At 34.0% G+C, this 26339-nt stretch overlaps 1 long non-coding RNA gene across 1 annotated transcript; it reads left to right on the plus strand.

Annotated features, from left to right (window-relative positions):
* On the plus strand, positions 1 to 26339 carry LOC123685220. The gene is made up of 2 exons (XR_006748270.1): positions 1 to 174; positions 25717 to 26339. It is a non-coding gene; the product is annotated as an uncharacterized LOC123685220 (long non-coding RNA).

The raw sequence follows: 26339 nt of genomic DNA on the forward strand, positions 1-26339 counted from the left end.
TTTACTGTCTGTTCCGTGTTATTATTCAATAGCATGCGCGAATAAATTCTCCTATCCTCAGGAAGAATTCAACTTCTAGTTTCGGTGAAAGCTAGTTAAATATAATCAACGGAAACAACCGTGCTATCGAGATAATGTCAAGGAGACAGGACTTGGCTGGATTTGATGCGTTGGGTATGATATATAATGTATTACATTTGACCCAGCTGAAAAAATCAATTTAATCATTTGTGAAATCAGACCATTCTTTTTATCTTCTAGGTATGTCTATAGTTGATCAATTCTTCCGCTACATAATCCATAATCCAAATATTGTTCAATTGAATTAATCGATTCAGCTGTGACATAATACAAGAACACATTAAAAGAGTTAAAAGATCTGAAATTAGTGAGAAAATGTTCGATAAATAGAATTGAAATCATAAACTTCACAAATTGAAATATCAATAATAATTTTTACAATTTTAACAATTATGCATTTAATTTTGAGATCACAGTTCCTTTTGATGATAGTACCATTAGTACCTAGTAAGGTACTATCATCAAAAAACGTTTTGACCTGAGGTAAAATTCACTACTACGTATCAACGTAGTAAGAATGAAGTAACATGGAATACTTCTATCAAGAAGTATTCCATGTAACTTCATGTTTATAATTTTTCTGCCTGTTTTTTGTGCAATTTCTCTCATGCCAAATATATTTCTTGACAGTATATTCTATCAGTATACAGGGTGATTCACCGGGATGGCGTATTAAACGTTCATGGAAAACTAATCATAACTTTGAGCTGAAAATTTGCATATTGGAATTTGAAAGAATGATCTTTCTCCCTAAAATATTTTCAGATCTCTACAACTTCCGGTTATACCGGAAACACACCTCTACTTCCTTATTTCAAATGGCACACCTAGATATTATTGCATTATTAGCTTTTTTGATGACAATTTCGGTAATATGCCACACCTTGTGTAAAAACTCAACGGTTCATGAGTTAATGAGATTCTTATGAAAAAAATGGTGGAGATGAGGACTCACATCATGTTGCAGCGTGCATCATTTCATTGAAAGTAAAAGCGAAGTTTTTATTTGTGAAATGTGAAAAGGTGACAGCTTCAAAAGTGATAGCTGCATACATAGCGGGATATTTAAAATGAAACCTCTTATTGAAAAACCTTTTATATATCACGGACAACTATCCGAATTAAAACTAAATTCAGAAGCTCTCTTTTCTACATTTTGATTGGAAAAAAGGAAAAAATTGGAAATTTTTAATGAACATCGTCGAGCTATATATTCGTGCTTTATGTAGCAGTACCTCCGTACCTTGGGCTACAATTTAATTTAAATCCTTGGTAACGGACTAAAAAATGGTAGAATTGAATATCGTTAATTTGAGTTCATGAGTGCTCCTCCCACTATTTTGGGAACTTGTACATTTACAGTAAATCGAAAGTGACACACACATAACAATATCTATTACCTTTTGCCCTTTGCCTTTGTTCTTAATATTTCTTGCCTACTCCTTATTTTTGATGTGATTTCTCAATAATTTTCCAATATTATACAATACTTTCTACGGTGTTGAGCTATTGGGACAAGTTATGAATCGAAGTGAAGAATCGAAACTGTGTGCGTCAATCGAAAACAACTGAGATTATTGCTATTGTATCCCGCACAGATGGCGAAAACCCAGGCTGGTCGATTCCTTGTCGATCTGATATGATTCATATAGTCGAATGAGGAAGATGTTCATATGGACGACATTTACTTTCAACAAGACGCGCTACGTGCCACACAAGCAACAAAACAATCGCAATTTTGCAGGAAATTTTCCTGGCGGTGTTATTTTTGAAGATGTTATAACAATTGGCCACCGAGATCTTGTGATTTAAGACATTTATACTTTTAATTTGGGACCACGGAAACGATCTATACCAATGCTCCACAATCGATACAATATTTCAAAGATGGAATTCGTGAAGTTTTCGAGGATTTGATCATGGAAACTTCAAAGAGAAGGATATGGTGCTGCAACCGTAGCCACTTGGCTGATATAATTTTCCATCGGTAATGGGATACCTCCTCTTTATAGTGAAATAAATATCCATTGATATCATTTTCCATCGGTAATAGCATACCTCCTGTTTATAGTGAAATAAATATCCATTGATTTCTCTTAAAATATACTCCTTTTTTATATCAAAATGAAACCTCTTAGTGGTAAAACCTATATCACAGGTGTGTGATCGAGCGTAAAATATGCAAAAAGATAAAGAAGAACAGTCAAACAGTGGATAAATTTAAAATTTTCAAAAAAGCCAAAAAGTAAAGTAAAAATTTATCTATAAATGTATTACACACATTTTATATAGTATATCCAAACTCACTTGATTTAGTCCATAAAAATGATTGGTCAGATGTCCCTTTGAAGTGGATACCGCGATCCGCTAAATACCGGGGTTTAAATGATTCAGATGCTTCTAAAATGTTCATCTTGCAAAAAAAAGCAATACGTATTATGTATGGAGTGACAAGTAGAATTTCATGTAAAACATACTTCAAAGATCATAAAATATTAACTTTTCCATGTCTACTCATCAGAGAATGTTTGAAATATGTGTATCATAATATATAATATTATAATAATAATAATATATAATATAATAATAATAATAATAATAATAAACCAGTGGGGAATGATATCAACGAGAACTATTCAAATTATCATCTCAACAACAGGAATAGTACCCAAAAATCTCAAGAGAAATATCAAGCAACTAGGACTTAGTGAGTATATATGTAATATAATGCAAAAAGCTGTAATTTTAGGTACTGCAAGGACGGTGAGAAAATTCCTAGGAAGCGAAGGACAGGTCCAACGATCGCGTGTAAGAGGACCAGAAGTTCGACGAGAACCAGGGGGACCACAAGGACCGGACACGACCGAGCTCTGCCCTTCTGATATTTTAAATATCAAATCCTAAGCGTATAGTCGGGGATAAATGTATTTGAGGAAATAATATGCCAAGAAATGGAACTTACCACAGGTTCAACACTCGATGCAGGAACGATCTTCTCACTCCACTCCACAGGAAAAACACTCAGAATATTTCGAATTATTGGGGAATAAAGCTTTTCAATAGGCTTCCAAATGGAATAAAGAATTTACCAGAAAAAAATTTTGAGAGCAAAATTAAGGAGATATTGGTGAAGGGTGCATTTTATTGCTCAGAAGAATTTTTATGTTTCAAATTTAAATATTATTGTTATTTTGACGAACCATGTAAAATTTGATGGTGAATAAATATTATTATTATTATTTGAAATTATTCTTCCGCAATAAATTCGCAGGAATTTCTAGAAATTAGGACAACCCTTGTAATGGGTGTTTTTTTAGAGCTATGGAACTTTAAATTGCAATAAAACAACGATGGATTATTCGATTGACATGAATTTTATTTATCCGCAAGATAATCTTGTGGCATTACATTTTGAATATGATTTCTGGCTTATGACCGCCACGGCTGGCTCGGATGTAGTCCAATCTGGACGTCCAATTTTCGATGACTTTTTCCAATATTTGTGGCCGTATATCGGCAATAATACGGCGAACGTTGTCTTCCAAATGGTCAAGGATTTGTGGCTTATCCGCATAGATCCATGACTTTACATAGCCCTACAGAAAGTAGTCTAGCGGTGTTAAATCACAAGATCTTGGAGGCCAATTCACAGGTCCAAAACGTGAAATTAGGCGGTCACCAAACGTGTCTTTCAATAAATCGATTGTGGCACAAGCTGTGTGACATGTTGCGCCGTCTTGTTGGAACCACACAGCTCCTGGACATCATGGTTGTTCACTTCAGGAATGAAAAAGTTAGTAATCATGGCTCTATACCGATCATCATTCCACCAGCCCATAAAGCGCACCAAACAGGCAGTTTTTCTGGATGTAACGGTGTTTCGACATACACTTGAGGATTAGCTTCACTCCAAATGCGGCAGTTTTGTTTGTTGACGTAGCCATTCAACTAGAAGTGCGCTTCATCGCTAATGGACGTAGTGCGCGATACGTATTCTGCACAGAACCATTATTTTCGAAATGAAATTGCACTATTTGCAACCGTTGTTCAGGCGTGAGTCTATTCATGATGAATTTTCCAAACCAAACTGAGAATAAATCACTTGACAACTGTTAAATCCGTCGCCATCTTGAACAGTAATGCCAACTTAAAGTTATATACCTCGAAAAAAAACACCCTATATAATCGAAATATTCTGGCTTCCTCCAAGTGTCTTTGGATATACTTTACCAGCCATTTTCTTTGATTGGCCATTAATCTCCCTATTTAGGGTTTCCTTGAGTATGGCTATGAAATTTTTCGTAAAATTGCTATCTAGCAAATGAAATATAATTCTACCTCTTCGAATTTCATCGGCATAACATAGCTGCTGATGATAATAGGTTCCATTTTCCATCTGCTCGTTCTGATAAACCTTGAACTACCGGCTATCGTCATTATCATGGCTTACAGATTTCCTCTTTCCGGTCAACTATCATTGTTCGTTAGATTACTGTTTTTATTGAAGCGTAAATGAAAAAATGCACTTTATGACTATCTGTTCGCCTGTTTTCGTCGATGTCGACTGCGATGAATTGTTATTAGGGAATACCGATGATAGTTTTGCGTGTTTCTAATTTTCCTATATGAAATTACTGCTTCCGAGTCTATCGCAGATAGAGGAAACTATGTGATCACTTTCCGCTCGCATAATACAGCCTGAATCACTTTGGTTTCGTGTCTATCAGACGGTCTGTGTGTCTGCACATCCTTATAACAGCCTTAACTTCCATACTTCTTATCTGAATTCAATGGAATTTGGTGTGAGTATTCCCCTTGGACTGTAGTTGGTGCGATAGGAATTTTAGAAAATATACACACCGAAAAAAATCTCAACGGAGTTGGCAGTTTTTTCTTGAACCTTTCTGCCGATTTTAGCAAAAGTTTTTTGCATTGTAGTCTGATTCCTGATGTTCAAATGCCATCCCCAGTTTTACTTCGTTTTTTGTTATATAAAGGGATGAATGAAAAAGTGGAGAGTAAGCTTTTATTCAGAACAACATGTGATGAGAATGGTCAACAGCCAAGATGTGGCCTCATATTTTTTGAACATTTCCTCTTTTTATTAATTGCGATATCTTAATATTGAGAGAAATTGCAGCACTCTAAATGGTAACAGTATAATGAAATAAAATTGTTCATTGTAAGTATTGGAGAAAGGCAATCATCAATCAGATTTCATTCGTCCAATTTACTTTGTCACCCATATTAGGCCAATTGAAAAGTCCCCGGTCTGATGCACAGATGGCGGTGCTAGTATTAAATCCATATGATTTTTAGTTGGTAGTAGTTAGTACCAACCTTCAAACGATACGTCTCAAAATTTGAGAGCCGTCCGACCATTATTTTGTGAGATATTGCGTTATGAGTGTAGATACTTTTGTTATTCGAAAAAAAAAATGAAAAAAAAAAATTTCGTGTGCTGCAAGGTTATGGCATCAGTATTATGGGATGCGTAAGGTATAATATTCATTGATTACCTCCAAAAGCGCTAGACCATCAACAGCGATTTTTAACGATCCAATAACGCTATATAATATAGCGCTATTTGATCCAATAACGCTATATAATATAGCGCTATTTGATCGTTTGAAGGATGAAATCTTCAAAAAACGGCCCCATTTGAAGAAAAAAGAGGTGCTGTTTCATCAAGACAATGCGCCGTGTCACAAATCAATGAAAACAATGGCAAACATGCATGAATTGGGCTTCGGATTCCTTCTGCATCCACCGTATTCGCAGATCTGGCACCCAGCGACTTTTTCCTATATATCAGACTTCGAAAGAATGCTCGCTGGAAAGAATTTTGGCGCCTTTGAAGAAGTAATCGCCAAAACTGAGTCCTATTTCGAAGCGAAAGACAAATTGTACTACAAAAATGTTATCGAAAAGTTGGAAGATCGCTATAATCACTGTATCGTCCTCGAAGGCAACATGCTGAATAATGAAACCGAATTTTGCCAAAAAAATTTGTTTTACTAAGGTAGACCGGGGACTTTTGAATTGACTTGTTATTCTTGCACGATTTTGTTCTAGGTATAGCAGAATAAACGGATTTGACACAGAATTAGAGAAATATCTATTTTTATCGGAAATTGAATCCCAAACGTTGTTTGATTTTGAAGATCCTCATGGACGTCAAATGAATTAAAAAGGTTATTCGATAGTGTTATTTCACTGGAAGGTGAAGGTTCTCCTTATTCATTCATTTTTTTCTGTATATTTGAAATTTCCCTTGATCCCAACTATTCATTCGAATCTGAAGGTTGAATGGTAATGAAAAATTTAATTTAGCATTATCGAGGATACGAAATAACTATAATGACATTAATGAATAAAAGAACAAATTCATCGATTTTCAATGTTTTTCAAAAGTTGTCGTATAGGTATAAGAGATTTTTTCTTTTCCTGTTGTACTTCCACTTTTATTCACAATATGAAAAGAACTAGGTAGCTGGACAGTCGATGGTAGCAACCTAATTTCCGAAGACAAAATTTGGACCAGTATATATAACAAATGACATTACACTTTCTTCAAAAATGTTGAAAATGTAAAGTACAGCGTTGAGATTTCCATTCTTTGATAGAATAAAATCAGTACGTGACGTTAACGAAATTCCACCTCACAGCATCATTGAGCGTCCACTAAAAAGAGTATCATTCATGAAGTTTTTTTGGGCATATCTTTCATTTTGCCAGTCTACCGCCAGTATACGTACAAAACTCATCTGTCCAGAAAACTCCTTCGCAATAGTTTTCTACCCAATGCACATCATTCTTAGCAAAGATCAGTCGTACCCTACAATGATCCGCGATTGAAGCTCTTGTGAGTTTTTTGAGTAGAAAATTCCACATTTCTCATATCCCAATCCTTCATATCCTTTATATTCTAGAGAAAAGGTTTTCCATTGAGATTTCTTATGTATACAATTCAATTTGTCACACTCAAATTAAGGTGCGATTGGGATATTTTCCTTCTCTATCTCAAATGCCCAATAGCATACCTAGTATTTCTTATAAAATCATGGTCTCGATCAAAAATACGTGGTTGCAAAGGAGCTTCCCTTAGACGTTGCCATATTGTTTCTGTACTAACGATTTATTTCCACGTTTTCAAGTCGAGTCTGCAACATTCTTGTGGCGTCAAAACGTAGGTACAAAATCGAAATTCTTGAAAAACGATTCTAGGTAGTGAGTGTATTATGGTCTGTCCAGCTATTTTGGATGAAGAATTTAAGAAATTGGTGGACATACTAGTAAAAACTCTGAAATTCTGAGAGGTCTTACAGAGGTCTTGGAGAGTGGAGATAGAAACCATGAAAACCCCCAACTCAACCTAATATTCTTCGATATCTCCAATCTTGTTCTACAAGTAGAAGTTGGGCATACACTTAGGCATTGTATTATAAAAAAACGGAAACATGAACATTTACATTTCGGGGGATTTATTGAGTGAGGTTTTGAAGTACCTTTGAATTTATTTATATTTTTGTTTCGTTCTTCAGGAATTCACTTTCAGAATCTTATTCTCTTCAATTAATGAAAATTCGAAATATCTCAAAAACGGTATGTTTGGGTTCATTTATTGAATCCAATCAAACAATTTTTTTGAAACAGGGTGTATGGTCATTCACATTTTTTGATACACCCTGTGTATTTCCAAACCTTTTGATAATGTAGCTTTAATAGAGCCTAAAGATACTGTGCCGAAAAACTATCATAGAGCGCTTCTTCAATGGTGGAACACCTTGTATATAACAAGAACTGAAAAGTTCCAAATACCAGTTTAGTACTTCTCTCGGTTTTTAATTTTATGGATTCTCTCCGAATTCTTCGCTCAAAAGCTAAGATATGCTTTTATAGAATGAATATTCAAATATAATTTTTGGATCGAGCCTGTATATTCTATTTTAATCGGAGCGGAGTTTTCTTTGTTTCATTTATTGAAAATTGAATTTATTCATGCCATTGTTAATTTTCATTCAAAAATTCCCAACATTTTTTGAATAATTCATATCACGGATGGTTTATATTCACTTTATTTTTAATTTGGTTCCGATAAGAATCCAACCAAGAACGGCTCAAATTCTGAATATTCAAGTTCCGATAGTATAACGATTAAGATCTGGGCGGGTTGAGTCGAGTTTTTGGTCTATTTTTTTAAATGCAACACGATTTCAAAATGAAAAATATGCTATTTAAAATTCTCACACAACACTCCAATAAAAAAATTTTATTGGAGAGAATGCTCTGGAAAAAAAAATGCTCAATATGTTTATGTGGTTATCCACACGATCATTTAGCGGTAAATGGTACCTACCGAAGTTCAGAGAAGTTTTGAAACTACTTTTGAATGAAAAAAAATTGTATGTAGAATAAATACAGGATGGGCCACGGTCGATGGTACCTTGGATTTTTACGGAGAACGGAATCTATGATCTACTGCTCTATCGATCGAATATATTAAGTGTACAAATTTGCTTCCGCCGTTTTGCAGAAGATCAGTGTAGCGGTAAGTTGTAGGCGAAATAAATAGATCGTAGGTGTCGTACAGAAAGCTTAGGTATTCGTAAACATAACGCCATAGATGTTGAAAGACATACTTGGACACGTTGAAATGGGAAGTCCTACCCCATCTGTATTCTCCAGACGTTGCTCCTTCGGACTATCAGTGATTTCAATCAATGGCACCTGGCGTGGTTGACCAGCACTTCCGATCTTATGAAGAAGTAAAAACTTGGATCGATTCGTGGATCGCTTCAAAAGATGATCAGTTTTACAACGTGGAATTCATACGCTGCCCGAAAGATGAGGGAAAGTAGTGGCCAGCGATGGACAATACTTTGAATCATAAATTTATGACCAATTTTTACAATAAAACCTCGAATTTCGGGAAAAAACGGCGGAAGCAAAGTAGTACGCCTATGTATTTTCAGCGCTGGGGCACTGCCGCTTGAATAAGAAGGTACAAACAACTTGGATATTTTAAATAAAATACCTTGAATATTATTACTTTTTTCGTTTAGCCATAGCCTCTAGAATATTTATGTATTAATTTTCTTGTCTCTGTATCTCTAGCGGTTTTCGTGTAATTGATTGATTTAATTTATTTTTTTTTTGAGTAAAACATAGCTTCAATTAAACATTCATAACATACCCGGAATCATAGAACGCTGAGTTGTAGTCAACGAGTCTTTTGCTTTTCAAAAACTTTTGCAGCGTGTCTCTTCAAGAAATCTCTGACAGTTTCTCATTCTGACTCTCTGTTGCTTTGTTGATTTCTTACGAACCACGGTGTATTCAATGCAGCTCATAACAGTTTATTGATTGATTGATTGCTTGTATCTTTTGATATGCCTTTTGGCCACATAGCCCCATGCTGCTGATCCATATGTTTGCTGTGATCTGGCAATTGACTCGATCATACTTATTTTGGTTTATTTGGCTCTTTTTCCTATACATGGGTGAAGTTTGCTCATTGTTGACCTTGTCTTATCCACTGCATATTTTATATTTTTCATGTGTTTATTATCTAGTGTTATACCTAGATGATCAACTTCATTTTCCCATTTTATCTCTTCTTCATCTATTCTTACATTTGAGTTGATATCTAGCGTCCTTTCCTGTAGGACAATAGCCTGGCGCTTATTGTCGTTTATTCGAATGATATCATTTAATGAACCATTCATCTATATCTTCCAATGCTTCTTGCAGTCTTCTGTTTATAATGTAGGTTCGTCTACTGCTAATTTTGTATCATCTTGATATAGGGCTAACAGATTTCTTGGTTTTTTGGGATTCCGTATGTATATATGTTGTAGAGTAATGGTTCTAGAATTGCATTTTGGGACACTTCTGCTATTGATAGATATTGCGTGAGCTATTTTCGACGTATAAATTCCTTCCCGTCAGGAAGTTTCTTATTATTCTGCAGGTTTTGATAGTGTAGTTGTCCATTTTTATCTTGTAGGCTTGTCCTTCTTAGTAAAGTGGTGGAACCACAGTTTCCCTATGCCTTTTTCTTTTTCTTGTCTCTAACTTTTCAACTTCGTCTTTTAATTCTCTGATATGTGAGATTTCAGAGATTTTCTCCTGTTGTATTTCTTTGTCCTTTTGTCAGTCTGTGGAGTTTTTCTATCTTCAACCAAATCTGAGTTCTATTGGCCTGTGGTTCAATGTGCCATCTTCCACTGTCTCTAGCGTGAACTCTTGGGTATGACAATATTTGATACATCTAGAAGGCCATTAGTTCTAGGCAGGTACGTTGAAATTATGGGTCTTGAACTTTAGTATTCTGCTTTTCGATTTAAGTCTTGAGATTCGGTTTTGCAGTTCCATTCTCTTGATTTGCAGTTTATATAATCAATATTGATTTTGAGAAGTTTCCTTCCATCATCTTCTTCAGATCTTCTTCATTTAGATTTTTTTGAGGTATTAAGTCTGTTGATGAAATTTTCATGAGTCCTGGATTGGCAAATATTATAATCAAGATAGCACAGACATAAGAAATGAATGTGAGATCAAGGATGTGAATAGATGGGGTCGAAAGCGACGAGAATGGAATGAACCTGTAGACAAAATGGATGTAAGCAAGGTATAGTGAGAATTTTACGGGATTGACGACCACAGACTCAATTACCTTCAGGCAGAATCCACATAAAATCGACAGATTCTTGGACATCAATCTCACACTCACTAAATTGGAATGAATTGGAACTCATAAGCCTATACGGCTTAATTTGTGACGAAGAAGATATAGCTTCTGTTTGCAAATTACTAGGGATTCATCAATCCAAGTAGCTTGATATTTTAAACAACTATTTGACTTGAAAATCAAGCTCGTGAAAAATCACATACTTGAGCTTGTCTTGACTATTTTCTATTTTTTTTTATGACTTGATATTACTCAATATTATTGGAGCTTGATATGCACGCATCGCACTTCATATATTTCTGCAATCTCGTGTGCGCTTAGACTACATGAGATGATTCCTCGAGCGCCGAGAGACTGAAGCATTGGCCTGTGTGACTTTATTAGTAGATTTCTCACATTTCTATGGAATCCTTGGTAGATTTTGGTAGTTTCAGAAATATCTCCGAACTTGGCCAAAATGGCCAAGGATTTTTATCAACGCCACCATCTTCAGCTTCTGTTTTCCCAATTTTCCAGAGCTGCTCTTACAGTTACAAAAACCCGCAATAGGTTAGGCGAGAAATCGAAAAGATGCCTCATGTGTCTTAGATCCTGGATGGAAAATTATGAAATCAGACAAATCCTGAGGTTTCTCAATATTAAGAAATTTCATTTTTTTATTATCTTATGTTTTGTTATGATTCATAGGGATTTAATTTATGTTTGTATTTCAAAAAAGTTGATATTTTCGTTTTTTTATACAATAAGTTTAATAAATGAAAGTGTTTTTACGAGATCCCTCCTCATTCCATAATTTTTTATTGATGTAACACTTCACAATAAAACTGCTAAAAATTAAGTAGCTTGATATGATTAAGTACTTGATAAATAAATACTTGACTTGATATTGAACAACTACTACTTGACTTGAGCTTGACTTGAAATCAAGTCAAGCTCAAGATCAAGTAGATTGAAAATCAAGCCAAGCCGTGAATCCCTTCCGATTACTTGGTATATCTTCAAAGTGGTGGTCTATGTTACTTTTGACAATTAGGGCCTTCTTCTGATTTGTTCGACCTCATTCCTATCCTTTTTCTGGTAGATGGTCTTGTCTCTTGTAAGGCTATGATATCTGGTTCGTGACATCCTTTGTAGCTGGCTGGGAGTCTCTTTCCAAACAAGAGAGCAATTTAGGGGCAAATATCCGATTACAGCGTTAATTTTCTTGATGATGACGGAATTTCATGTTTCATTTGATAAAAACAGGCCTGAAAAAGGCTTAGTGTGAAATAAGGATTACATTCAAGTTATTATTATGAACGAATTAGAATGACTGACCTTTCTGTGATAATCATATGAGCAGAGCTAGGTTGAAAGTTAGATAACAATTAGGGATTCACGGTTTGGCTTGATATTCAAGCTACTTGGCTCAAGCTAAAGCTCAAGTAGCTTGAGCTTGACTTGAAATCAACTCAAGTTCAAGTCAAAAAGTATTTTTTCAATATTAAGTCAAGTACTTAATAAATAAATACTTTACTTGACATTGAAAAACTACTACTAAACACGTGAGTTGATTTCAAGTCAAGCTCAAGATACTTGAGCTTGAGCCATGTACCTAGAATATCAAGCAAAGCCGTGAATCCCTATTAACAATTAAAACTCAAATGAACTATATTTTTTATAGATTGATCAAACTTAGACAAAATATGACAATTATAATCAAGACTTTTCGGAAAGTAAAGCGTGCTTTAATATGTTGGTGGATTGATTGTTTTGGATTGATAAGACAGATGGTACTGATTCCTCATTTAATAAAAATAATAATATATGTATTTCCTCTTAGCCTATGTTTCATGATAAAATTACGAACATATTTCCCAAACATTTCGACTACAATAAGAATGTTCAATAATACGCTCCTGGGTTCAAATGAAAATATCATAAAGACATCACGATGTTCATAATCGGCCGAGATGAACCGGATGTTTACAATCGCTAAATTTTTTATGCCTTCGTAAAAGATTAACATCTCCACGAAGACAACAGCGTGAAGGAACATTGCAACGGATATACGGCCGTTCTTCAGCCAAGGTTACGTGCATGATGATCGAAAGCGAGGTTCAAAATAATCAGGAATTCAATATAAATATCACTTATAAGTGGTTGACTTAAACTAATTGCGAACGCGGAAATACCTTGGTTGGAGATGGGAGATATGATTTTAGAAAGCGAGAGTTGCTTCCTGCATATGGAGAGTTTTTTATTTTTCATTTTTGCGAATGCGTTATATCAGAAATACACTGCGCAAAAAAATTAACGCACATTCTGAAAATCTCAATTTTAATGAAAGTTAACTCTACATTGACTTTATAACTTATTTTTTATGTTCTCTCGGGAAGGTTTTGAACGAAACAAGACACATTAAATGGACGAAAAATTCAGGATTTTACCGAATCTTATGTGAAAGAAGAGAAATAAACAATTTTCAAAATACTGGTATGCTGATAAGTGATTTAATACTTGGTATTTCCACCCCCTTGCGTTAATTACAGCTCGGCAACGACGGTTCATACTCAAAATGAGTGATCTTAAAATGTTCTGATCTAATCCTTCCCAGATTTCTCTGAGTTGGATTCCTAAGTCATTAAGAGTAGCTGGATGATTTTCTGAACTTCTCAGCCTTCTATTGAGGTTGTCTCAAACCTGCTCAATCGGATTGAGATCTGGACTTCTTGCTGGCCATTCCATTCGAGAAACTTCAACCTCTTCAAGGTACTCCTGAACGATGCGCGCACGATGGGGTCTGGCATTATCGTCCATAAAAATGAAATTTTCACCAATGTATGCGGCAAATGGCACTACATGCTCTTCAAGAATCTTCCTTATATACCTATCAGCATTCATAGTTCCATTACCAACGACCACTAGGTCTGTGCGAGCAGTCAAAGATATTCCACCCCATGCCATAATCGATCCTTCCCAGAAACCAGTAGTATTCAGGAAATTGCACTGAGCATATCTTTCATGTGGACGTCTGTATACAAGGGAACGTCGATCACAATGGTAGAGGCAGAATCTAGACTCATCTGTGAAGATAACTCTTTCCCAATCAGCCTCTTCCCAATGGATATGCTCTCTCGCAAAATCCAAACGCGCCCTTCGATGGGCTGGGGTAAGAGCTGGGCCTCTTGCCGCAACACGAGGCGTCAAATCATATTCTCTGAGGCGATTTCTTATTGTCTGAGTGCTAATTTGCACCCCATGAGTTTGCTCAAGCTGATTTTGAAGGAGGCGAGCGGTTGCAAACCGTTGTCTCAACGAAGAAACTCTCAAGTAACGTTCTTGAATGGCAGTTGTTACCCGTGGTCTACCCTGTCCTGGTCTTCGGACATTCATACCTGTCTCCCTGAATCACTGCCACATTCTGGACACACTTGTATGGGAAACTCCAAACCTTTCTGCAATTCTTGTGTATGTCCACTCTTCTTCTCGCAAAACTACCGCTTGGGCACATTCCTCTTGGGTCAAATTGCGTGTTTCGCGTTGCATAGCGATCGAGTGTAGAAAATCAAACGAAAGTAAAACTATTGATCACTAAAATTGATCGAGAACAACTGATTTCAGAATGGAGCCAATACATTCAAAATCTGATAATCTCATCTTTTTTTATTCCTGCTGGGAAAAAACATCTGTATTGAAGAAAAGCATTGTAAGTGGATAACATATGCATGCATAATTCTGATAAAAATAATTATCATTGAGAACACCTTCAGTTGTAGAATAAATTTGAGATTTCTATGTGCGTTAATTTTTTTGCGCAGTGTATATATATACCTACCTGATATTGAATCTGAATGTGACATCAAACTCGAATGTTTTGTAAGGATCATTTTCATGAAGACAAGTACAATTTTTGCAGATGGACATAATGTATTAATCGAGGTTTTAATGAATTAATTAATATTAATGAGCAGGTACCATACGATATAGGACCTAGATTATACAAATATCTAGCATTTCTGAATAAATTAGAGTATATTACATAATTCCCAACTCTGAAACCATTCCAAATGAAATCTTCTCTGAAGAAATTTTACCATCATCGTACCATTACATATTCAATAGTTCATGATTTCATTTTCCGTATAATTTGTCAGTATAATGTAACTTAGAATTTTTTCTCTAGCTCGTAAGTTTTCTAAATTACTAGATCATATTAGGTCAATTGAAAAGACCCCGGTCTGTGAACAGATGGCGGTGCTAGTATTAAATCCATATGGTTTTTAGTGAGTACCAACCTTCAAACGATACCTGTCAAAATTTGACAGCAGTACGACCATTAGTTTGTGAGATATTGCGTTGTGAGGGCAGCTACTTTTGTTATTTGAAAAAATATGGAAAAAAAAGAATTTCGTGTGCTTCGAGAAATTGCATGAATTGGGCTTCGAATTGCTTCTGCATCCACCGTATTCGCCTTATCTGCCCCCTAGCGATTTTTTCCTGTTCTCAGACCTCAAAAGATTGCTGGAAAGAAATTTAGCGGCAATGAAGATGTAATCGCCGAAACTGATGCCTATTTTGAAGTGAAAGACAATTCGTACTACAAAAATGGTATCAATAAGTTGGAAGATCGCTAAAATCACTGTATCGCCCTCGAAGGCAACTATGTTGAATAATAAAATCGAATTTTGCCAAAAAAATGTGTTCCACTATGGTAGACCGGGGACTTTTCAATTGGCCTGTTATATGGCTATTCTTTTTTGTTATTTCTGAAGTACTTACATGTAACCAGTGGACTAGTTTTCATTTTTTTGTTATGGATTAATTCTAAAAATTCATGTAAAATGAAACAAAAATGTGGAAGAATCATTGAAATATCTCTAGAAATGAAAAAGTTATGGGACTTTGAAGTTGTGCTTGGAAGAGTAATTTCATAGTACGTGTAAGTGTCGTGACGTCACACACTAGACGACTGGTATTCGCAGAGTGCTTACGAATTCATTGGTGTACAATCACTCTTCCGTTCGTGTCGTATTTTGTTCGTTACACGATGGCTGAAATAACTAACTATATACATACATATAAATTACTTTTTTCTCTTTTTACTTTTTACTCCTCACATAAATATGTTTTGCCATTGATAGACTTCAACAACCAGTACTCAACTACAAACTGTTTATGAAACGTTTTTTAAATAAATCATCGTTATAAGTTGAACCATGATGAAGCAAACTCAAAAGTAGATACCTACTTGAAAAGTTTAACTCCCTTTATTTCTGCACTGACATAAGAATTTCCATTTTCTGAAATTCAATTTGCTTTTCTGAATTGCATTTTACGCTTTCTGAATTACAATTGAAAAAGCTGAAGAAATGCATACTGATTTCGCAAACAAAGTCATTTTCAGTGATAAAGCCTATATTCTCATCTTGATAGTCTATCCACAAAACTGTTGCATCTGGAGCTAAGACAAATTCGCGAATAATTAATGAAAAAATTTGGTGTGCATTGTGGTCCGGTAAAATCATCGAAACGTAAAAGTGAATACATTGAACCTGAGACGCGAGGAGAAAGTAAAAAGCAACGGTCACGGCACGAGCGGATCCATGTAAATCAACTTTCGATTTTTTGAATAAAAACAAGAGGTAACGTAATTCAGACGACTTGTAATTGTTTGACGTAATTTTTCCGCTGTAGAGTGTGGTTTCGTTTCGATGTAACTATATCTTCAGTTCTTCCTAATTACAAAAACGATCTGTTGATCTCTTTTGTAATTAAGCTAATCTCATCATTTCTCTTGGCAGAATATCTCATTTTCAGGCATTTTTTTTTTTAATTTAAATTTTTTTTTATGACATTTTTTTATTCGATGATTATCAGTCAATATACAGGGTGAGTCTTTGACTTGTACATATATTTTAACCGAAGATTCCTGAGGTCAAAAGAAATACTTTTTTCCTTTATAGTTTTTTCCGATTCGGACAGGTTACTAAGATACAGGCTGTTGAAAATCGATAAAAAAATGTGATTTTCGGCTATATCTCGTAAATGGTTCTATTGAAGGAAATGATTTTTGGAATATAGCTTTTCCTTGATGTGATACATCTTCTCCGAACACAAGATTCCCTACACATCTTTCAGTTTCTTCATTATGAACATCACATCACATAAAAATACCAGAAAATCTAAGAACCCAACTCTTAAAATTAATTTGAACGTTCATTGAAGAATATTTGGCTAATTTGAAAAATAAAAGTATTCCTCATATTTTCTCGTACAAAGCGCCGTTTTCGAGTAACTTGATCTTAAAAAAAAAAAAATTATCTGTGAAATTCAAAAAATTGGGTACTTTGGCTAAATGCAACTCTGTTCTGTTGTGGAAAAAAAAACCACAGAAATGAATATTTACTATGATGTAATGTCTCAGATTTTAGAATTGAAGTACTAGCCAACTTAGTTTGAAAATGAAGTTATTTGAATAAGCTCACCTCAACTCTTCTATTTGATTACAAATTATTGGGCTTTGACACAGCTCAGATAATAAGATACTTCATTAAAATCAACATTTTATTTTGAAAAGTCCAGATTTACCATAAAGCCCATGTTTAAAAAAGTTTTCACAAAATAGTCCCATTTTAATGACAACAATCAATATCACACTAAAGACTGCCATCGAACAATACTGTATTCTTCTTGTGGTCATTCAAACTCACATCGAAACATACCACTAAGTACATACTAGACAAATTTTCATGTGATTGAGATTAAATACTTTTATTCTTTTGCTACTCCATAAATTCATCCTAAAGCATATGATTGACATACTTCCAAGAGTGCCATAATTGTTTTAATATGAAAACAAATAGGTGAGTTGAAAGAAACAGGATATTCAATTGTGGATATTTATATTAATTACTTCTCATTTATTTTCAATGGCGAAATCAAGATGAATCAAGTAGAGTTGGCTAAAATGCAGGTACATATTATAGAACAAATTTCATAACAAGTGGAGTCTAACATTTTCCATTGATTACAGAGCCATAAAACTTCATTTCCATATTTTCACACTGATGGCTCCAAAAATATTGAAGCAGATCATTATTTTTATTTTTATGAGATCGTTGGAAATCAAATGCTTCATTTCATAAAGGAATTACTTTCTATCAGAATGCACACTCATTTATTTTGTATCCACACAATTATTTTGGAAATTCTTCAAATCTTCGATGATTTTCATTTCATGCTAACATAATATCAAATATTCTTAGAACATTAATATCTATCTATATTCTAAGCAAATATCATAATAACAACAACAGTGTAAATGAATATTTTAGGTTAGAACATAGATTATTCGAACTGCTGTGTTTAAATTTGCAACACTCGAAATTTGAGGTTCAAACTTAAAACCACAGACTACTAGTCTGTGTTAGAACTTTTACAGATTTATTTGTGAATGTGAGGTTAAATGACAATTCTTGTACGATATATTATAAATGCGATGTAATAAATGAATGGATATGAATTATGAGTATCAGAGCTAAGCTAATATGGGTGGTAGCGAGCTCAATTCGTTATGATTATCAAAAATGAAATAGAAAATCAAGAGGAAAATATTTAATCTTTATCGTCAGTGAAATTGGAATAACTCATTTATTGTATTGAAAATACTACTTTGTTCAACAAATGGAATGTTAAAAGTGAGTTTATGATGGTTTTTTCAATTTAATAGCTTATTTCCAAGGTTCAAATTGTATATCTTATACTTGCGAAAACTTCAGTGTTCCGGTTACCAGGGGTGAATTAGCTCATTATGAAAATTTAAAATGGCTATATCTTTTGAACAGGGCCGAATCGGAAAAAATGGTAAATGAAAAAAGTGTTTCTTTTGACCCCAAGAATCTTCGGTTAAAATATATGTACAAGTCAAAGACTCGCCCTGTATATTCATTTTTATTCAATTTCGTTGATTTCAGTAGTTCACCTTTGAAAATGTTTGAAAAAAGTTTTACTTAACTTCTGAAATTTTGAGTTTCGTAGTCTGTCGAATTTCAAGAATTAAATGAAAGCATTTTCTGTCCGGTATTCATTCTCGTCGAAAAATGTAACATATATTTGCATGAAATTTTTCTATATTTGAAAGTTTCTATCGATGGACAGCATTGATCCTCCTAAATTGCAAACAAGATCCATCAATTGGAGAGGCCATAAAAATTATTCCTCGAAATCTATACCTAATGTTACGAATATCTATTGAAAAGATAAAACGTAGTTCCAGGTTTGAATATCACAGATGAGTTTAAATTTCTTGTGTTATAAAACGAAATTATGAAACATAATTTTTCAAGTTAGTTTCCTCATTCTTGAGATGGCATCTTTGTTAATGTATTTGATAGAAATGAATATAAACACTTTTTTTATTTCCATGAATTCTTAAATTTATTTATTTTTATCAAATCAATATGAATTTCCATCAGTAGGGGCTGAATCCTTTAAATATTTGTTAATGTACCTATCAACTTGTTTGTAAGGAAGAAATGGACGTATTTTGAAAATATGCAATTTACTTGATTTTTCACATTTTGGAAAATAGATATACTTAATATAAAAACATGATCTCCTAAAAAATTTTCCACATCCAACGAATTCAAAAAATTCTTAGTGATAAACTGAAATGAATCGTTTATTATTTTCAGTAACCAACCTTTGGAATCGTTAGAAGAAAAAAAATATAACTTCTGAAATTTCACAGTTTTCGTGTTGGAATGTATAGATTTAGATACTTATATAGAATCTAAAAATCGAACAAAAAAATCAATTCATCCACCTTTCAGAGCTTTTCTCGAAACTATAAATGCTATCTGGATGAAATTCACTACAAAAATTAGTTGCTTTACCGCACGAGAATACGATCCTTGAATGTTAAAATCATTTCTCGGAAACTTATCCAGTAATTATCATGTAATTTAAAATATATATTGCTACGATTATAATACTGAATGCAATATTTTACTGTAGAGTTCTAGCACTTATATGTAACGGGTGTTTTTTTTCGAGGTATATAACTTTATGTTGGCATTATTGTTCAAAATGGCGACCGATTTAACAGCTGTCAAGTGATTTATTCTCAGTTTGGTTTGGCAATTCATCATGAATAAACTCACGCCTGAACAACGCTTGCAAATAGTGCAATTTTATTTCGAAAATAATGGTTCTGTGCGGAATACGTATCGCGCACTACGTCCATTTTATTTTGTTTAGCGATGAAGCGCACTTCTGGTTGAATGGCTACGTCAACAAACAAAACTTTGCGCTTTATGAGCTGGTGGAATCATTGGTCCGTACTTCTTCAAAAACGATGATGGCCAGAACGTTACAGTCAATGGTGATCGGTATAGAGCCATGATTACTAACTTTTTCATTCCTGAATTGAACAACCATGATTTCCAGGAGCTGTGGTTCCAACAAGACGGCGCAACATGTCACACAGCTCGTGCCACAATCGATTTATTGAAAGACACGTTTGGTGACCGCCTAATTTCACGTTTTGGACCTGTGAATTGGCCTCCAAGATCTTGTGATTTAGCACCGCTAGACTACTTTCTGTGGGGGCTATGTAAAGTCATTGGTCTATGCGGATAAGCCACAAACCGTTGACCATTTGGAAGACAACATTCGCCGTATTATTGCCGATATACGGCCACAAATGTTGGAAAAAGTCATCGAAAATTGGACGTCCAGATTGGACTACATCCGAGCCAGCCGTGGTGGTCATATGCCAGAAATCATATTTAAAATGTAATGCCACAAGATTATCTTGCGGATAAATGAAATTCATGTCAGTCGAATAATTCATCGTTGTTTCATTGGAATTTAAAGTTCTATAGCTCTAAAAAAACACTCTTTAGTTCCGGAGATATGAATTCTTGAAATATATTTGGATTTTGGAATGAATAATCCTAGGCTCAAATCTTGCAGCTAGATATTCATTGTATTTTTTCAAATTGATAATTTAATTTGTTTTTTTCGTTGAAAGAAGAAATAATAAACGATAGTGTAAAATTGGCAGTTTTTTGTGTTAGTATTATATGTACTTTACTATTAATATTAGTTAAGGAGGTTTTTCATTATGGGATATAATATATATTTCATCAACTTGAAGCGTTTAATTTTGGATTATAAACGTGGCCAGCGAGAAGTCCAGACCTAACACCGTTGAATAGACGAAGCAGCGAGAAGATTGAGAGTAAATTGCAAAGTCACAACGGAAGAAATGAAAAAGAGAGCACGTGCTTGGATAAGGAATGGTGGAGGTTATTTCAAACATAATGTATGAATATATTTTTTACTGAAATTTTGTATTCAATCGCAATAGAAAAATATTTGAATCATTAATTTCCTTTGTTTGCTTCTTCCTCTTTCAAATCAAAATCTGCTGAAACAAAATTAGTGCCTGCATTCCAACGAAAACTCTTTTAGGAAATGAAGATGGAATTTGGTAAGTTTTTAAAATTATTTTGTCATATACAGGGTGGCCACTTTTTCAATGGGATTGTATTGGTAACTTTTAAACCATAAGAGTTAGAAGGTCGGTCAAATGGAGAAAAAGTTGCATGCATAGAAGCATTATCAAGCAGTTCAAACAAATCGAGATTATCAGGGCCGGTTTTCGAGATATCATAAGAAAAGTAAATTATGTCATTTTGATTTTTCTTTTTTTCCCACTTCATTTCAAATATCATCAAAAAATGTTACAGGAATTTTTTATTCGACAGTAAATTATCCTCAATTTCACGTTATCAGATTTCGTATCCAACGTTTCGTACTCTCTGGGCCACCCTCAACCTCATTTTTTTCAATACGGACCTGCATATTTTATGACATTTTTCGAAATAACTTTTAACGCTGAATTCAACGATATATCATACAATGTCATTCAAAGTAGATTTTCAGGTGATTTTGACCCTCATCCAATTTTCTTTGGCTCGGATCTGTATTACCTTTCGTTTAGTTTAATTAACAACATGCAATATGCAATAAATTCCGTAGGAAAGTCAACTTACCCATCTTGAACTAAATGGAACATATTAGAATCAAAGCAAGAAACCAGTATACTGGTTTCTTGGTTCTTCTTTTATAATAATCATTTAAATATTTCAATTCATAATAATTGAACGAAAGTATCATTTAATGAAAGAAAAATCAAATGATTATTCGAAAGTAAATGAAAATTAATGAAGTAAGTGTTCGAAATGTCCACCATTTTGTAAAATGCACTTTACGGTTCTGGAACCCATACTTCTTATACATTTGCTTGTTTGGTCTCCTTAAATACCTTCCAAAACATTCTCAATTTCCTCGCGAGGTATCACTATTGTTGTATTTGTCATTTGTTCCGTTGAAACGAATTACAGAATCGAACTTTATTTTGAGGTTATTACGATAAAATATTTGCAAGGCTTGGTATTCAAATTTAAAATCATTGTATTCGCGTCTCTTGACTATTTTATTAACAGCAGTTTTTGAAAAATTCCATTCACTGGCCACAGTTCTCGATTTTTTTTCTGGGTTCGATTGAATTTGGGCCAGAACATCGATATCGTTAATAGATTTGTTTTTTCTTACATACACACCATTAAATTTGGATGAGGGTCAAAATCACCTGAAAATCAACTTTGAATGATATTGTATGATATATCGTTGAATTCAGCGTTAAAAGTTATTTTGAAAAATGTCATAAAATATGCAGGTCCGTATTGAAAAAAATGAGGTTGAGGGTAGCCCAGAGAGTACGAAACGTTGGATACGAAATCTGATTACGTCAAATTGAGGATAATTTACTGTCGAATAAAAAATTCCTGTAACATTTTTTGATAATATTTGAAATAAAGTGGGAAAAAAAGAAAAATCAAAATGACATAATTTACTTTTCTTATGATATCTCGAAAACCGGCCCTGATAATCTCGATTTGTTTGAACTGCTTGATAATGCTTCTATGCATGCAACTTTTTCTCCATTTGACCGACCTTCTTACTCTTATGGTTTAAAAGTTACCAATACAATCCCATTGAAAAAGTGGCCACCCTGTATATGAATTGTGGAATTCGAAGCAAATTTATATTAGAAATTTACTTTTATTTTTACTCATTTATTGAAACTTATTATGTAAACTACCATCCCTAACAATCAAATACCCAACAAATGAGACTATTATTTTCTTCTTATACCAACTTTCAAATCATACTAATTCTTATTCAACATCTAATAGAGCAGAGTTTTGCTTTTTTCATACATATCATATCCTTCTAAAATGAAAATAATGCAAAATTCAAATCAAACTTGGTCAACGTAGAAAAAATTAACGATAAATGGAGTGAGGTGAGAAATTTTTCAAAAAACACAAGAACTCAGATATATAACAGTTGATTTTCGGTTATCAATAAATATGGCTCAATCGTCATCAAATGAGCGATACTAACATCTCCTTCAAGGTTCACGTCTTATTTGGAAACACCCTGTATTTGTAGGGAGAAGGGTTATATAGAAAAGCACATTAGGAGATAAAGGTACATTTTTATCTCGATTCTCCGAATATAATATATTATCTTGTAATGAAAAGTAACCTTTATAATATTATTTATCGAACATTAGAAATCAATGTCACAATGTTCAATCAATCTCAAACACCCTTTAAAACTATCTAAAACTGCTTTAATAAAAAAATTCTCAAACGCATAAATAATTTTGATAATCTCCATGAAATATTTGAAATTCAGTCACTTTATCGGCGAATCTTATTTTACGATCGCTGTCTGTTCACATTGCATCCTTGTGGGCACGAATCTACATAAAAAGGCAACAAATTAAAAGCGGTTTCAAGGTCTTCACCGAACTTAAATTTCTTCTCATATGCGAAGAAGTACCGTCTTGTTACCTGTGTATAGCCGGGCCCCAAGTTTTCGGACTTGCGAGGTTGCCAAGTTTCCAAGGATACAAAAACACAGCTATAGCTCCACTGTGAATTGAATAGTGAAATAGTTTGTGCCATGAAATGTGAACAGTTTTCAATAATTGAATCTATGGCAAATTTTTTTTTTCGTTTTTTTAGCAAACTAGAAATCTTTTAACAGTGATATCAGTTAATATGATTATTGGGTGTAGGTTCATATGATTTTCAAACTTTTATTTCCGTTCGAATCTTTGCAACGCAAAATCATCCATATATTGTAAAGTAAATATTCAGACGTGCACGTCTGAATGATATTTAGTATTTACTTTACAATATTTTCTTAGCTTTGTTATTATAATGACCTCTTTCGCAATATGAAAATAGTAAAACAATCATGGAGAGAAATTGACACTCTTATTCCTGATGACCATAGCAAAGGGCGTACCAATTATTTTACTTACCTTTGAAACAGACACGGCACTAAAAAATCGGACCCTTTTACGGATTATGAATTTCAAGATGAGTACGAGCACGTCTATGTCCGAGATTTGTTATTTTCCTTTATCTATCTGCTTTGTCAGCGTCGCCTCTTATTTGCCATATGTGATTTTTGCATTTGTCATCAAAAATTCAATACTGTAGTTATCAAACAACTGAACTGAGTAATTCGCATCGAGAAATTGTCTGGGCTGTGTCATACAATTTATTGTGTTTCATTCAAATTGCAATTTATTTGTGCAGAATGCAGATATCAGTTTTATCAGATCATATATAACGATGCTCCTTAATTGGAGGTACAAATGAAAATGACAGATTTCTCGGATCATTTCAAGAAAAAAAGTCTTATAACATGACTCCGCAAACGCTCTGTTTTTGAGATACAGGTGTTGAAGTTCAAGTTTTTTTTTCATAGCACCTTCCCTTCACAAGATATTCAACTTGAATTGGCATATATATATTCCAATTTAAAGTTTTCACTTGTGATAAGCTTATTTTGTATGCAAATCTACAGGGCGATATTTTTTCTGGAAGGGTACCCGCTTCTTTCCTCCAGCACTATTTTTTGCTGGAGCACAGGTACTTCAGAAAAATGTAAGAAAAAATTCTTGTCTAGTACAACACTTTTTGGTTTGTTGTAGTTTTGTAGTATCGGCTATCGATTTCGAGAAAAAAAATTCAAATAGCTCATAATAATCCTCAGGAAAATCTAAATTATTATAAACATCCAGTGAGTACGCTGTGATGAATAAATTAATTATAAGTTTTGTACTTATTTACCCATTCTGTAGCGAAGATTAATAAAGATTCGATAAAATCATATAAACATCACTTAAAAGTACGACTAACAAGAAACACCCTGCATCTCAAAAACAAAGCGTTTGCTGGCTCATGTTCACTGAATATTTTATTCTTAAAATTATCCAAAAAATCTCCCATTTTCCTTCGTAAATCCATTTTAGGAAAATCTAGTATAAGGTGAGAACAATCGAATTGGTAATAAAAAAGTATCTTGACTTTTGATGAATTTGAGTTTTCCAAAGTTGTGCATAATCTTCTTATGAACACCCTGTACATTTTTGGGCCAAACCTCAAACAGTCTTATAACAGTACGTATTTGCAAAATCGAAAAAAAAATTTTTTTTTGATAAAAACTATTTCTGCCGAAAAATTGAAAAAAATGTGATTCCTCTTCGCCATCATTTTTTTCATAAGAATCCCATTAACTCACGAACCGTTGAGTTTTTACCCAAGGTATATTGCCGAAATTGTCAACAAAACAGATATTTAATGATGCAATAATATACTGGGTGTGCCATTTGAAATAAGGAAGTACATTGTAGTCTGTTTCGTGTATAACCGGAAGTTGTAGAGAGTTGGAAATAATTTAGAGATAAAGATCGTTGTCTCAAACCTCAATATGCAAATTTTCAGCTCAAAATGATGTATATTATAGGTAGCTACCACAAAACTACATAAAAATGTAGTTGTTCTTCAAATATTGTTTTGTTTCAGGATACTAACGGAGTCATCGAAACTGATACCAGGAGTCCATCCGGCAACATCGCAACCTTCCTCTTAACCATTAACCGTTCGGCACCGAGCGCCACTCTGACTGCCTTTGTTGCATCCATAAAAAGAGATGAAATAATGAAAGAGAAGAAAAAAATCACAACCACTAGTCACACACTGTCCTACGATACCGTAAAAAATAAAAACAATCAGCGGGATGAGGATCTGGGACAAAACAAAAGGCAGCGTTCCTCGAAATGGTAATGGAGGAAACTCAAGGTGATCTTGGATCCTCTAATGGGCGACCTTCAAAATCCCATCTTCGCTGGGATAAGAGTCCTATGGATTACAGAGGGGTCTCTGAGAGATTGATTTTGTCGACTGTTGAGTTTCTTGGTGATTATGGATGATTGATATTTGTTGCTTTTTTATTTTGCAATTAATATCCTATATTTGATGGCCATTGGTCAAGTTATACAGAGGGAACAACATCATTATTCTATACATTCCAAAACGTATACTGCGAAAATTTCAGTAGGGTTAAATTATGTTTTCCTTGAACTATTATGAAGGACTATTGTTAAGAATAATAAACCAAAATCAGATTAGCACTGATGTGAAGTAGT

The sequence above is a fragment of the Harmonia axyridis genome, chromosome 7, assembly GCF_914767665.1.
Source record: "Harmonia axyridis chromosome 7, icHarAxyr1.1, whole genome shotgun sequence".
Lineage (NCBI taxonomy): Eukaryota > Metazoa > Arthropoda > Insecta > Coleoptera > Coccinellidae > Harmonia > Harmonia axyridis.